Raw genomic sequence first — 16,066 nt, forward strand, 5'->3', positions numbered from 1 at the left:
CTAAAGGTTATAGAACTGTAAGGTAAATAATTTACTTTCCCACACATTCATTTTTACAGGCTGTGCAGTTGCAGCATAATTCCCCAAACAAGCTCATCCTACAACGTGATGGAGGTTCGGAGAAAACAACTGTTCAAATGCCCAGATCAAACACAGATACCTGCAAAAAGGATTCTGCGGGTCCAATTTGTGTCCAGTTTCTTCTGATGGTGAGAGAGAACAAACAGCAACGAGTCAGAAAGCCAAAGACTCAAAGGCTTCATGTTGGATTTCCCTTTATGTTCCAGAGCCATTTCTTATTGGATCTTAGTATATGTATGGACAGAAGTTTAAACACCAAACCTTTCTTGTTTTAGGTCAGTTGCCAAATGTATTTCTATTTGCTGGATGCCAAAAAAAACCCTGGAAGAATAATTCAGAGGTTTACTTATTGATATCTTCAAAATCAGAAGTTAAGATGAATTTCCTCAGTATTTGGTAGCTCCGTCAGATTTGTAGGCTGCTTCACTCACACAACTTTAGTTGTATGCTGAGGGTTATTTGGAAGATTCTTTTGCGCCTGAACTTTAACTTCCTGGTTGACATCTTTAGGTGTTGCTTCCTCCTACAGCAACAGACCCACAACATGATGCTGCCACCCTCCTGCTTCACAGATGGGACGGTGTGTCCATTGGGACTGCAGCATGTTTGTCTCTGGGACACAGTTCCCATCTCCGTTTCCCATCATGTCTATATTTACATATAATAATTGAACAGATGAGTGTGGGACTATGAGGTATCAGTAAATTGTTCCAAGAATGAACCAGACTTATAAATCTCTTCCAGATGTCTTGGTTGATTATTTATGTCAAACCAGAAAGCAGTGTGTTCCCAGTGTGGCCTGAAAATCCGTCCATAGGTGAGCCTACAAGTAACTCAAATTTTAACAGCTACGTTTCTGAAATTTCTGGGAATTTAATGCTTAAAGTTGCTCCTTTATCTCTAAAGCAATATACTGCATTGTGCCTTAAAGCTCAGAAGACTTAGTGTAAAGTCTTGCGAGGTATTGCACATATTCCTACAGGTGCTGCTGTCTTGTTCAACTTAAATAAACCTACATAGGCAAGTTACTTACAACAACAACAACAAAAATCTGGGTTTAAACTTCTTCAACCACAGAAGCTGTAGTCCTCCTGGCTGTATGATAACTTTCAGACCCCAGGGGCCTTCAAGTCTTAAAAACCTCTTTCTTTTGCCTGAAGGCTTCGATTACAGTTATGGCTGCTTTGGTTGGCACCTTAACAGATCTTATTAACCCTCGGGCTACAAATCCTGGAACCTGCATCTGAAATGGAAACCCATTCAGATTACATTCCTACTGATTCAATCAAGAGGGAATCCTCCCAGAGGGGTCAGTTGAAGATCTTCTGACAGGGGTCCCGTACTTTGTTCACCCTCACCAATCTTTTAGGTTTCCCAGGTCTCTCTGGATCAAACCCTCTACCTCCACTGGTCAGGTTACGACTCCGTCTCTCTGTTCAAGACAAAGAACTCTATTTCCAATGAAGTTGGATCGTTGACCTTTAGTCCAAAGTGCCCTGGTGCCAATATAGCATGCTAAGCATTCCTTGATAGTTAATGCTAAGAATAAACCCAATCCTGAGTTGTGCTTGCTGCTGCTCTCAACACATTTATAAGAAATTGTTTCAGCCACAATAGAAAGAGCAAAGAGTGAAGGAGTAGACATTAGTACAAAGACTTCTCAGGTAAGGAGAGATAAGAACTTGCTGAGAAAAAGATTTCTGTTCCAGGGAGAAACCAGGGCAGTATCAGGACAGATATTTTTATCTAAAATGTAGGTAGCAGAAGGAGAAGGCCATTTCTGATTTACATTTATTCGTTCTTCTTAATTTCACATTCCACGTTTATGCATGAAATTAAATTATGAGGCTTATTACCCTGTTGCTTTGTTACTTCCATTCTATTTTCTGTGCCAAATAATTATTTGCTTACACCTGTTGTGTTTTACTAACATTCAGTGTTAGCATTTGGTGCTTAACGATCTGGCTACATACCCATGGATGTTTGAGGGTAAATGTATCGACTCAACCAGAGTTTGGCTGGTAACTTTATTAGATTTTATTAGTGTATGGTTACAGCCTACTGGAGTAAATAGACAACACTGAAATACAGGGTGAATTTATGAACATTTTCTTCATTTGCTATTAATATATTATGGTTATGGAGGCCCTGGCTTCAAAATAAAGCACTTCCTGTTATTGTTATTCAGTCATTTGGTGTTCAGAAAAAGAAACCCTTGAAAATCCACATAATGTGCTTTACAGCATAGGATAGCAGGCACTAGTTACATCATTACAAATATACTGATGGACACTCAAAATAAAAGCAAATCCCATTTGATGAATTCAGAAATTGAAAATCACTGATGTTAAATTCTTTCTACATTTTTTTCTTTTAACATAAGTGCATACTTAGTGTGGTGTATATTTTACCTCAGATTTAAAAGTAATTTATAGTCAAAGGATTTTTGACATTAAAAAGCCATTTTCAGTCAAAGAAAATGGCTTTTTAATGTAATGTTGAATTGAGCAGATGTTTTGAGTAGCTAAACTCCCTACAAACACTGTTTGCAATGTAAAAATGTTTATTTTATTTGGTAGACATTGACACTTGACCCTCAAAAGAAACTTAAAACCATCTTGTTTGATGCCACTGTACAATCAGGCTGCTAAAAATCAGCTATAAAAAATACATTGGAGATGTTAGTTTTTTTATGAACTACCCTGCTGAGTTTTTCATATTTTCAGGGACTCAAAATTGCAATAATACATAACATATAAAATGAGAAATTCCTTCTTTGTGACATATTCCCACCACTGCTGGCAGGCCCAGTTATGTGATATAAAAAGTCTTTGTTACCAGACCAATCAGTGTTTTTACAAGCAGACAATCTGATGTCCTAATAAAACAGAAATCAAATCTATTTGTAGCGTACAATCAGCGTCAAGAAAACTGAGCTTATCCATCGTTTTTTGCACTTTGTTTAGAGGCAGTAGAAGCTGGTTAATCGAGGGGCTTCTGCTATGGCTGGCAGGAGAACATTAAATCACCCAAAGGAGAACTGCAAAGGGAAGAAATACCAAGCCTTCTTTACTTTTTCATAATGTTGTCGAATGTAATCTTCCAGCTGTAAGTTATTCAGCCAGAGAGTAAAAAGCTGCATGATAACGCACCCGGAGCCCTTTTCGCCCCTCAGTGTCTCTGACAGCGCAGATGCTCAGACAGGCTGGGACTGGTCATACAGTGTCACTCACAATCAGTCGCAGAGTGCCAAAGTGCATTCATCCAGAAAATGCCAGATTTCACAATAATCAGTTTTTTTCTCATTCTTCCTCTGTCTCCTCATACCTCGGCTATCTCAGATTCTGAAGACAGGCTATTGGAAATCTTGACCTTCCGGATGACAGTTATCGCTGCTCAGAGATTTGTGTGTGTGTGTGTTGTGATTTTGTAACGTGCAAATCTTTGACCGTTGCAGGTTGAACGCAAACTTGTAACCATCTTCAGACACTCACACCCAGTGATTCTCGCTCAGAATTTAAATAATAACAATAACCTCTGGCTATGCTCCTTTATTCATTTTGCAGTTTTCTGTTATAAAACCTGCCTTTCAGTAAGTTTTATTTTTCAACATGTTTTCTGTTTCTGTTGTCTGGGTCTTATAAAACTATTCACACTACTTGAACTCTTCTACAGTTACAGTGAATTTTATGTGACAGATTAAAATAAAGTAAAACCTAATATTGAAGTGAATGCAAAATGAAATAGGTTTTTCTTAGGTAATCTTTTTTTCTCTCTCTTTTTTCAAATAAAATATGTAAAAACTTGAGTCAACACTTTCTGGAACCACCTGCAACTTTTGAAGCAAAGCATTCCCATAGCATGATGCTGCCTCCACCCTGTGCCAAGTCCTTTGTACTATGTCTCTTCTGGCTCTGCACAACTAGAGAAATATTCAAAATATTGCACATTTTTCTTCATTATTTGATGGAGAGAATCTGTGAAGAGCAATTTTTAGGTCTGTACTTTGACTGGTCCAGTTCCACCTCATAGTTATTCTTTTACCTGAACCATTTAATTTATTGTTTGCATCTTTAATGTAATTTTCCTCCACCTGTTTTTAAATACCTTTGCAGCTTTTTCTTTCTTTTTTATGAGTCCTGTCCAGTAGTGTTGCACTCAGAACTGTCAAGGAGAACTTGATAGATTTTTATAAACAATTTTATTAGTTGATTTAGAAAAAGGGAGAATTGTGGGGCAGAAATTAAAGAAAAAAAAAAGAATATAGGAGAGACAAAATGGTAGAGAAAACAAGACAAAACCCAAAGTCTGCTCCTACAACTGCAGAAAGAGCGAGAGAGAAAAAAAAGGGAACTGTAAAACCATAACAAACATCTGCATATATAAGAATAAACTCACTGAAAAGTACACAGTGCTAATTAATAAGGATGCATTTAATGGCAACTACAGTCAAATGTAGAATGTATATGAAAGCCCCTCCAGGTTGTTTGATCATCCTTGTTTAAATATGGTTTCTCCATAAGAACGTTCCAGGAGCCACAGGCTGGCCCCCCAGGACCCGAGGCAGAGATGGGGGGAGACATCTAAAGATCTGTGGCTGAGCCGCAGGGAAGACCACCGCAGGGACAACTACACCACCTCCTCCTGCAGATAGCAGCAGAGCAGAGCCCCAGGGAGACCACTGAGCAGACACGGTGAAGAAGCCCCACGGCGCTGCAGTGACCACGCCAGATCCAGCCCCTTTCGCATCTTCTAAGAGATTTCCTTCCACGCAATTTTACATCAATTCTGAGCAGCTCGCCTGTCTCCATGAACAACAGCGTCCATAAATCACGATGCTGCTGGACTTTCCTCTTTACATGACGTTTTGCATGTTGGCTAAAAGTGCAGTTTGTGTCTCACCTGACCCCATCTCTATTGTCCACACGTTCGCTATTCCTTCTGCGTAGTTCCTGACATCCTTTCAACAATCAAAGCCAGATTTGTGGCGTGAAATACTAACAGCTGTCCTGTTGATACCTGGAAGCACCCGAGCTGTAGATTCCTGCATCTCATCCAAAGTTATCAGACTCCCTTGACTGTTTCTCTTATTAATGCTCTCCTCACCCAGCCTGTCATTCCAGTTGGACATTTATGTCTCAGTAGGTTTGCAGTTGTTCTATACTCTTTTTGTTATCAGATGATGGATTGAGCAAAGCTCTGTGAGATGCTCCACAACTTTATCTCTGAACAGATAATTAAATCAGACACAGGTTGATTTTATTTACTTCTTAGGTAACCATGAATCATTTTCATTTTGCTTAAAGGCATTATCTCACTTCCAGACAAAATTGCTTGAAATAAAAATGATGTTTATATCAAACACGACTTCATAATTTTTGGCCTTGAAAATGGGCCTCTGTCTCTTTAAGAAGCTTCTACTTTTTCCAACACTCTACCTTCAGCACCTCATTATAACAATGCTTCTCATTGTGCCGTTTACATTTGTTCTTAGCAGCATTGGGCTGATAATTAGTTTCTGTGATAAGCCACACAGATCCACTAGGTATTGCTGCCACTAGTCTGGAGGATTTTCAATGGGAATTTGGAGGGGTTTGTGAAAATAGGGAGTCCTTTGTGAGCAAACCTACCTTAAGTTGATTTGCTAACCGCCAATAAAACCCAAAAGAGGTAGAAGAGAGCAAGTGTTTAGGCACCACCGAATAGCAGGCATGGGAAATTCAAAGATTCCTCAAACATGCATGAAAGAATCAAACCAACACTCCAAGTATGTTTTTGATGAGGAAATAACTTACAAAGCTAAGAAAGAAGTGGACTGTACATAGTATTCCCATTTAACAAAAATGCTATAATGAGGGGTTGAGAAAATAGACCCAATGGAAAGCAAGAATTGTGAATTATAACAAACAAAAAAAGAAACATGGAGATTCAGGAAGACACTCAAAGAACGCTAGAATACACAACAGAGAGCAAGTTTTTTAAAGGGATCTCACAATGAACTGACAGATCTGGGGCACTGATTAGTGAAAATTGATGTCAGGTGAGACCAATTAACCGAATGCTATGCATCTGAGTAGAGACACAAACTGGGAGAATTGAGGGAGAAACGTTGGAAGTATTACACAGGGAAATAACTGAACATGATGATCCCGGAAAGGGTAAGAAATGAATAAGCACAAAACAAAACATAAAAAGTAAAGAACAAGCTGTCCACAAATTAATCAAAACACGAAACAAAAAGAGTTTTTGGCATGTACTTGACTTTGTGTTATTCACATAAAGTCCCAATAAAAAACCCCGAAGCGTCTGCTTGTTATGTGGAAATGTGGATCAAGTCAGCGGATAAGAATGCTTTTACAAGACATTATTTGCTCGCAGATGAACTGCAGATCATCTGGTGAGTGTAGAAGTTTATATGTAAAATCATGTTTGCAGGGGTGGCAACCATTCCTTTGAAGAAGTATAAAAGAAGAGGGCATTCTTTATTGTGATTATGGGTATGACAGTGATGCTACAAGGCATCATCGTCTGAATGCATCAGCATCACAGGACTTTCAAATCTCTTGCATTATGCAAAGCTTTGAGGCACTGTTGCTAGCTAGCAGCTTTTTTTAAAGATAAGAACACAATACAAAGCCCCCCAAAAAAGTAAATAACTTGCAATATTTGTCTCTTGGCAGCAATATTTTAAAATTTAAAGGTTTATTGACTCAACTGGAACTGCACAGAGTTATTTGCTTCAGCTAATGCACTGTTTGAAACAGAAGATAATGAGGAGTTTTCATGTTTTGGCACGGCCAAATCAACAGGAGGATTGTGCGTTCCTCAGAAAGAGATAATTTCCTTCCGCAGAATGCATTCAAATGTGGAGCAGCAGAAACCAAGCAGATTGTAGATGATGTCTGCAGCCAGGCGTAGCAACGTCAGCCTTCCCGTCATGCTCAGCTGGACGTTCATGATGCACAATCCTCTGCCTGATGTCAGGAAGTAACCCTGTAGCAGGTACAGTGCACCCAAGACAGCCCTAATGATGCCTGCTCAAATTTGGTGCTGAATATCTGATGGAAAAATAGGAATGAAAAGCCAAGTCTCTGCCTGGAACCCAGGATTTGATCAGCATATTAATGCAGAATAGTGATTATACTCTGCTGGCAATACCTCAAGGCTGGACATTTAATGAAAGACTGACCTTCCAGCCAAAGCAGAATAGCATTACCCAAAATGGGAAGTTCACTATCAGCATTAAATCTTTAAATAAAATCTTCTTCATTTACATAATTAGAATTTTGATCTCCAATGAAGGCTGTCCACGTGCTGGGCCGTTTGGTAATATGTGCTGCAGGACATCAGGAACTTTCACAGAGGACAAACGAGACATATTTTAAAAGGGAGATGAGGCAAACGGCTGTATATATATATATATATATATATATATATATATATATATATATATATATATATGCAGAAAATAACGTAACACACATGTTCACTCAGGAGGAGACACCTTTCTGCTGAGAGCTTCTGATTTAATAGAGCTGCTGCGGAGAATTTACCGTCGGCCACTTGCAGTGTATAACTCCTGTATAACTTCACTGCTCTTATCTACCCTTGTAATGGACGCTGATTGGGGATAATGACATTGTTTGATGAGGCAGCCAAGAGCTGAGGCAGCAGTCAAACCATAAAGTGTATCCTTTGCACAATTCTCATAAATGTGCCGTTTATTTATTTGACCATTTATTCAGTTACTTTTATTTAGAGATGTGGAGATATTTGACCAATTTCAGATCCAACTTTGATCTCCTGATAGGGATTTAGCTGATTCCAGTTTGCATTGCACTCTTTCATTGCTCAATGAAAGAACTAAGTCTATGTCCAACCCTGTGCATGAAAGAGCGATTGCTGTAAAGCATTGTTTTACATTTTTAAAACAAAGAAAGATTATGCGAAGCTGACATTTCAACCTGTCTGTAGGGGGAAGAAGACAAGCTCTGCACATTATCCTGATTGCACCATCCCCACAGTGAGACACGATGACGGGCCTTCTTCAGCTGGCCCGAGTTGATAGGAAGATGGATGCAACTACATACCTGGCAACCCTGGTAAAAACCTGTTTCCTTTTCTAGGCATGAAAACTACACAACCAGAGATTTCTTTTGCAGATTTGTTTCTTTTTTTTGCTTATTTATTAGTTAAATGTATGTTGGTACTTTATGAGTCATCCACAGACTTCATAAACATGACAGGACCTCACGTGCAGGATTATGATTGCAATATGACACCTTGTTGTCAAAAGTATTTGCTCAATCATCCAAACCAGTTAAATCTGGTGTAAAATAAATCAGGACATAGGCACAGTCTTGAGACATCCTTTAAAAAGTTTTTTTGCTGCCTATTTTCTAACTCAAGCTCTAAAAATACCTTAAAATCCATTAATACACAGAGTTGAAACTGTGTTAGTACTATCTTAGAAGCTAACACCAACAGTTCACAAATAGGTGAGTTTCCCACAAATAATTTTGAGTTATGTTTAAAAAAAAATCCATGAATTATGAATCTCGGAGGCAGGAGTCCACTATAGACTGCTTCTACGAACACGTTGGAAAGACTGTGTCGCTGTCAGGAGCTCAGTGGATTCCACCTCCTGATGTGGCAGGATGTAAGAAGTGCAACGACCCCCTTAACCGTTAGCGGTATTATAACACAGTGGAAGTGATTGGGAGCAACGCCAACCAGCCATGAAGTGGAAGGCCATGAGAAATGGATGAGCAAAGTGAAATTTTGATCTCCAAGCTTCACCTGGCCTTCAGAGTGGCTCAGGAACAGGAAGAGTGTCAAGGAGTTGGCTTCAATGGCTGAGCCACTGCATCCAAACTGAACGCCACCAGCTGCACAGCACACTGCCGCTGGATTCTGGCGCAGAGCAGATGTGTTCTCATGCCTGTCTGCCAATCATACGGATGAGTCTGGGTTTGGCAGTTTCCAGGAGAAGAGCACCTGTGTGACTGTGCTTTGTCAAGCATTTGGTGCTGAAGGGATTATGGTGTCTGTCAGGACTTGGGTTCCCCCCCTGAGTCACAGTGAAGTTAACTCTTAAATGGTCCCACGTACTCTCCTGTGTACTGCGGGTGATCCAAGAGCCGTGTGGACTCCAGGCGCACTGATGGACGGTTGAGATTTCACTGACTTCCTACATTTCTCCTGATAAATTTATTAACTTCCCAAAATGCCACTTAGCTCGACTTCCACTCACCCAGGGTTTGCGGTATTGTTCATGTTTTTCATTCTCTGAAAGTCCCAACATTCCCACACAGGTTCCTAGATTTTGTAACCTCTTTTATCAGATGCAGTTCAAAATTTAACTCCATTTTATCCACAAGATTCCACCAGTTTCCAACCTCATCACCCCAGTGTTGCTTTCAAAACACCAATCAGAAGTTAACTGTGTAGCAGACATGCACTGTCATAAAAGTCGATCTCTGCACTGCCGAGTCTTTGAGTCCAGATTGAGTCTTACTCAAGAATGTGCAGACCTCCATAGAGTGAAGTTTGTTCAAGTAACTCTTCAGCAAACTGAGACATTTTGGACAACTTGACACTTTGAGAACACTGAAGGTTTATCAGTTTGAGGTCAGGGCTCCATACCAGCCATGTTTCTCAACACCAGATGGATTACAGTGGAGACAGGTTTCTTGTCTAACATCAGCTCCTGATCGGACGAATCCTCTGATATTCCCTTTTCCAGATGAGTTAAGAGTGTTTTATATGAAAAGGATGGGAAAATTTCTCTTTTCTAGTCAACGGGTAACATTGAGACACTCGTTGACAAAGGGAAACACCTTCATACATGATATAGATTTGGGCTTAAGTGTCCTGTCCAATTGGCACGTGACAAAGGATGAACCCACAACTGTTGAGTGGAAAGACGACGACTCTTCCCACTGAGTCGTAGTTCCTCCTCAGTCTACTGAGGATGAACCTTTGCATTATAAAAGAGGGATCTCATTACAATTCAGGAGTGAAAAAGTAAGTGATCCATTACTTTTGGCAATATAGTGTACTCCCTCCCTGCTGCATGGTCCGCAAACTTGCGTCAATCACAAACCATCTTTTCTGGTGAAAATAAAAACAAAATCTGCCATTCTTATTCAGAAGGATATTGTTTAGGTGAGTGAATAAATATTTATTAACCATGAACTGGAACAGCAAATGTGTGTGGGTACCCTTAATATGTAAATGTGTCTTCACAGGCAGTCAAAAAGCAGGAAGTGCGGTAAACCATGGTGAAATGAAAGCAGCAGGGCGATGTAAAAGCTCTCTTTGTGCTGCACTCTGAATCAGAGTTGGCCCACCTTTCCAAAGATGTAAACGAAATTAATTAACTGCTGACAGACAGCCATATGGTTTGTAAATAACAAGCTGCCATACAATATATCATCCTATTAAAGGTGAGGACTATGTAGGACAGGTGTTATTAAGAATCATTAAAATTAATGTGGATCAGCCCAGACTGATTTTTAATGAAATGTTGTTTGCTTTGTAAATAACTGGAGCAGTGTCCTGTTTCCCCCTTTATTTTCTTGCTGGAAAAAAAAACAACTTGAAAATGGTGGGAAAACACGGCAGGTGTCTCAAATATCGCTAATGTTGCAGAGTTACCAAATTGAAGCAAAAAGGCTGAATTGTCAGTGCAACACAGCAAGCAAGAAGTGTGGTGAGAAGTAGCATTATTTGGATCCTGAAATCACAAAAAAACATGGCTGGAAAGGGGAAAAAAAGGCTTGTTCCTAATATTCTAGTTCATAACCATAAACTGAAAATATCCCACTGACAGCAGAGAGGGTAATGATGTGATATAAAATGAAATTCTTTAAACTGGGTACAAATCCAATTCCATTCCTTCGCTGTTATCACAAGTTTGTCACATTTGTGCATCATGTCCCAATACTCTTTAATCCCTTGTGACAAGTTCTGCAAATGTACTTTTTTTTAACATTCCCTCTCATTTCTTCAAAGAGCCACACAGTCGGAGTCAGGAACACAAACTCCGTCTCTCGTGTGCTGATATTAGATGGCGGCTTCATCTCTGGTTAGGAAATCCCTCACCGACGCCGCAGCGGCGAGGAAAAGACAAATCTTGAAGTTTGTTTTTCTGTCCTGATTTAGCTCTGGAAAAACTTAAGGAAAGTTTTAGCCTTTGATTGGACCGTAATGGGTAGCTCTTCCCCTGGAAAGCCCCACTGCGCTGGCGGCCTGCGGCTAAGCTGTCCAGCCGGCAGCAGAAGGTTTGCGAGCCGATGATGGAGCGTTGCAGGGAGGAATTTGATGAAGCACTCCGAGAGGCTGATTCGACATACAGCTGATGGCTTAACTCACCTCAGGCGTGTAAGCTATTGCTTTACTGTTTAGCAACAACACTTTACCTCTCATAGCTCTTTGGAAGGAGACATTTAGCGTGAACCAGCTACGAAGGTAATAACTGCATAGAATCACCTGCTTTATGAGCTTATCCAGTCACAATGAGCCCTGATGATGATTCCTCCGTACTGGGGTGGGCAGTAAGTGTGGAGAATGACTTGGCAGCGTCAGACTACGTGGAGGCTTGTGCTTCGCTGCTTGGGTTTTATGTTTGAGTGAATGGCGGATAGCGAAAATGGACTGCAAGCAGAATGGCTGTTCAGAACTGCAAAAACTGGTCTCACAAGTCGTTCATCATCCAACAGCTTAAGACGTGCAAAAATAAAAACGCGAAATATGATCAAGTTTCAGGTGGCGACACAACGTTGGCAATGAAAGAACATTACTGATTGTTTTTTAACAAAACTGCAATTTGTGAAGAGGATGAAAAATGATTCATGCCTTGTAGCATTTCTTTGCAAATAAAGACCGAGCAAGTAGCACAACATGCATTAGTTTTAACTCCCCCCGACATCTAGGCCTAGTTAAATCAGACTGGAAGGTTAGTGTTGGTGAACATTTGCTCAACAGGGTTTAGGTCTGAACTTTAACTAGATCATTTTAGCTTATTAACATGCCTATGGCTGTATGTTCCTGAGGTGAACCTCAGCCTAAATGTTATCCTACAGAATTGCTCTGTTTTTAGCTCCATTTATGATCCCTGACCAGGTCACCAGCCTCTGCTAACAGAAAAAGCATTTCCACAGTATGATGATGCCATCACAGTGTTTTATGGTGTTATTAGAGAGCTTTCTTCCACATGATTGGGGTGGTGTGTGTGTTGTAGTAGTAAAGCTGGCGCCCCCTGCAGATGAGCCATCATCCATCAACGCAGGGCTTTGACTCATGACCTTGGGACCTTTGTTGCGTGTTGCTACCCCTTCTCACTCTCTGCCAGTTTCCTTCTGATTACTGTGAATAATACCAACCCATATCACAATAATTTTGAAGAAATAAAATACAATTTTAATAAAATACATTTTTTTTATTACATATTTTCCCATATGTTCCACGCACGGCTTGTGGTCAGTCAAGGACGGGACGTTTTCCGTGAATATCTGCAGGTCCTCCAGAGTTCTCATGGATTAACGTGAACTACAGTGACCCAGAGCCTGTTTGTTGTTATTTGCCTATTTTTCTGTGGAATGTAACTCCAAATTATTCATAGAAAATGTAGAGCATCGTTTGAGAGAGAATCCACAGCTGCATTCCCCTTTAACCTGAAACATCATTGCTACTATATGTGTAAACATTTTGCTGTTGCTACACTTGATGCTCCAATCTCACATGTTTCACTGATGTTGTCTGGATTATCTGCTATCATGTGTAGCACCACATGATATGAAGTTTAGCTGCTTTGTCATTTATAGTGCCAAAAGTAGCACTGTAGCAGTGGAGCATCTTCAGATCCTGCCTGTGAACATCAAACTTTAACAATCATGGTCACACATTCTGATTTTTTTTACTCTGTCTTGTCCCTTACCATAGCTTTAGGGATTAAAATCTATCATTTCCCCCCTGTTGGTGTAGTTGGTTAAATGTTTGCAGTTATTTTTCCAGCTTATTTTTTATGGATCTCACACCCCCTCCTGAAGGACCACACTCTGAAAAGCCTAGATGTAGAGCATATTGAAACATGAGGATGTGCAATTTTTGTATTCATGTACTGTATTTCAATTACAGTGCATCCTCGCCCATTTGTGGTTCAGTTTTTGCCTGTTCACCTATTCACAGATATTTCCCTGGAGCATATTTAAATATTGGATGGAAAATGCAGCCTGGGAAGCTGAAATACTTTGGGCAAAGCTTGTTGACATACTGGCATGTGTAAAGCAGCCAATCCGGGCACGTCACTGATTTTCTTTGGCGCTGATTGGCTGCACCCACGAGAGGAAAGTTATGGAAAATTTGCATCTGTTGTAATGCTAAGATGGTTTCCATTGCCTGTATTAATGCATATTAACTCTTTCATGCATGAATTATGATCCTTTGTGTCAGGATTTTTTTCAAAATGTTTTTGTGATTTTCTTAAGGCATAAAAAATGGTAGGAAAAAATGTAAAAATTGTATTTTTTTTAGGTGATCAATTATAATTTTCTCCAAATACAAGCTTGTTATTTGAAAAATACATCAGTAGTATTGTTCTTTAGGGGTTTTCTGATGTCACAATAATTTTTTTACCTGCAAGAGTCGTCTACAGTAGAAGGAGGGACCGGGTTGGTTGGCAGGCTTTTTTGTCTGTCGGCCATATTGGATTTAACAAAAATTATTTCTTGCATTTGCAGCTGATGGCCAGTAGTTGATAGAGTATTTTATGATTCATTAGCGTCCACTTCAGGTGGTCTGTGTGCATTTATAACATAAAAAACCCCACAAGAAACACAAGAAAATGGCTTTTAGACAGCTGTCCACTGTAGTGACCACTATGCATGAAAGGGTTAAGTTTTATTTGGAGCTTGTAATACTACAAAAGGCCGTTATAAGTTATTTTAGCTATAACAATTACAGGAGACGGGGGCCAGTATGTGTATCCTGCATTGTAAAACTGACTTTTATGGCTGTAATGTGACAAAATGTGAAAAAGCTCAACGGCCATGAAGGTTTTTGCAAGGGGCCGTACACACCAAGCTGTGTTGTGTGGTTTACATTCATCACCTCCAACACCTCCTCAGCCTGCTGCCAGCTCAGAGCTCCGTCCATGATGCAGCTCAACGGTGTGACTGCCACAGCTGCTTTTGGCCCCGGAGCCATTGCCAGTGATTTATAATCAGGCTGTATTTTGTCTCGGCCGGCTGCACCCCACTAGCCACGGTGTCGCCCTAGCAGAGGCCGCCTCGCCGTATCTGCGGTTCAGAGGAAAGTGGTACCTGTGAAGTGATATCTCAGACGCTCGGATTCGTGAGAGAACGCCCCGGTCTGGTCGTGTGTCGGGTCTGCTTCTGCAACAACGGGCGAAATGAGGGTGATGAGGCAGAACCAGCACAAAATATCTCCACTGTGAGGCAGTTAAAGTTTTGCAATTACTCACTGGAGAGGTTTACTTGGATTTCAAGTATTTTAAGGCATTTTACTAGACTAACAAAAGTCAATCGTGGGTGGAAGTCTTTCTTACTGATACACTAAAATATACACGTCGCATTTTTTAAATTAAATGGCTTAAAATATTAAAATATTTTAATATTAAAATAAAAAAAATGCATTGCCTGAATATCAGCAACTTCTTCTTAGATGTTTACAAGCCAAGTGGAGAAAAACAGATAAAAACAAAATTGATGTACATCAGAAGTCAGACAGATGTTTCTCTTGATTGCATTTTTTTAATGATTACCATCACTTATTTTTATAGCTTGTTTTTTCACTTTTTACAACTTTTTATGAGTAGTTTGCTGGGTTGAAAGCATGAAATTCTTTTTAAAACTGGATTGGCATCTTCTAAATTCATTTAAACAGCATAAAGTCTGTCCATGTTTGCCAGGCTGACCGGCCCGTGCTTACGTCAGACGAAAAAAAAGCCAATCGGACAGAAAAACAAGGCAGAAAAGCCGCCGTCAAAAAGGCTCGCAGTAATCACTCGAGGCAACATCTCTGGATTTAACTTTGTAGTTTTGGTTTATCTTCTTGGCACGTGGAGCTCGTGCCATGCAACCAGAAGATTTCACATGCAGACAGCTCAGAATCACAACTGAAAGTTTCTCCTGTATTTTATCCCTCAGGTTTCTACAGAAGAATATCTGCTGCCATGTGCAGCTTTATTTGTTGCACCTTGTTGCCTCATTTCAAATGTGTTGCCTTGCATGAGTCTAAATCCACATGTGCAGACTTCTACTGGAAACAAAAACAGCTCTTCCCAGGTGGGAAATATTGCAATACAATAAGGAGATAATCAAAATAAATTGTCTAGTTGCTTTCAGTCCAATTGATTCCAGGTTGGTAAATTACCACACAAAGACATAGCAGCAGATATAAACCATAAATACCTAATTTAAAAGATCTTTTTTCTATGTGTACAGATTTAGCTTCTGCTCATTCCCTTTGTATATATAAAGCCCTTCATAATCCAGCTCAACCATATATCAGAGATTTGATGGTTCCACATAACGGAGCACTTCAAAGTCAGACTGCAGGTTTCCTGCTGGTTCAGAGTTTTCAAAAGTAGAATGGGAAGCAGATCTTCCTGTGGAACCAGCTCTGAGCTTTAGTCCGTGAGGCAGACACCCTGGCTACATCTTAAGGTGTTTTCTCACCTCATAGTTCAGGAGATTTGGTTCGACTGGGAAGAAAAACTACAACATTTGTTAAATTTTCAGCTTTCATGCTGTCAAACAAACCAAACAAATGTAAACAAAGATGGAGTCAGATTTTAGCGGTTGGAGGATTTTTCTTTTCTCTTTGGGAAAAGACCACAAGCCACTTCTCCCACTGTAATGCTTGTTTTGGATATATTTACCCAGAATGCCCTGCGCTGTGGTCCGCTTCCTTCTTTTGGAGAGGTCTCCGATCCGACTGGTATTGACAAATGCATTCGAAC

Source organism: Poecilia mexicana, unplaced genomic scaffold (assembly GCF_051168715.1).
Source record: "Poecilia mexicana isolate PSO_F unplaced genomic scaffold, ASM5116871v1 scaffold_13, whole genome shotgun sequence".
NCBI lineage: Eukaryota > Metazoa > Chordata > Actinopteri > Cyprinodontiformes > Poeciliidae > Poecilia > Poecilia mexicana.